The sequence below is a fragment of the Grammomys surdaster genome, unplaced genomic scaffold (genome assembly GCF_004785775.1).
Source record: "Grammomys surdaster isolate TR1022 unplaced genomic scaffold, NIH_TR_1.0 126039, whole genome shotgun sequence".
Classification (NCBI taxonomy): Eukaryota; Metazoa; Chordata; class Mammalia; order Rodentia; family Muridae; genus Grammomys; species Grammomys surdaster.
Genome location: NW_021620852.1, coordinates 2964816 through 2965298, shown reverse-complemented (window position 1 = coordinate 2965298; position 483 = coordinate 2964816).

Below are 483 nucleotides of genomic sequence, written 5' to 3'. Positions count from 1 at the left end.
GGTCCAGAGTAAGGTAAGAGAGGGGGATGTGGATGTGTGTCAAACAGGGACATTTTAGAACACTGAGATAACAGAGCAGGAGCATTATAATCATAACCTTTTGGCTTATTAGTAGCATTCTTTAGTGTCAGCTACAAAAACCAGTGAGCTCATACATAGGTGCAAAAAGGGCTGCCAGTGGTCAGCTCTGACTCAAGTTGTTTTAGACATAACAGTTCATATTGATCTTTGAATTTATAGGTCCTATGTAAAGCTGTGACATACATTTTTTCCAACCTACTTCAATAAGGGTTCAACCTCTCCTCTTGCCCACCATCCACTAGAGGGAGTGGAAGAGAAAAGTTATTAGGATATGCGGTAAGTGGACCTGTTTAGTTCTTTAGTTCTTTGAGGGAAGAAGAGCCCAATCTTCTTCTTCTTTTTCTTTTCCTCTTCTTCTTCTTCTTCTTCTTCTTCTTCTTCTTCTTCTTCTTCTTCTTCTTC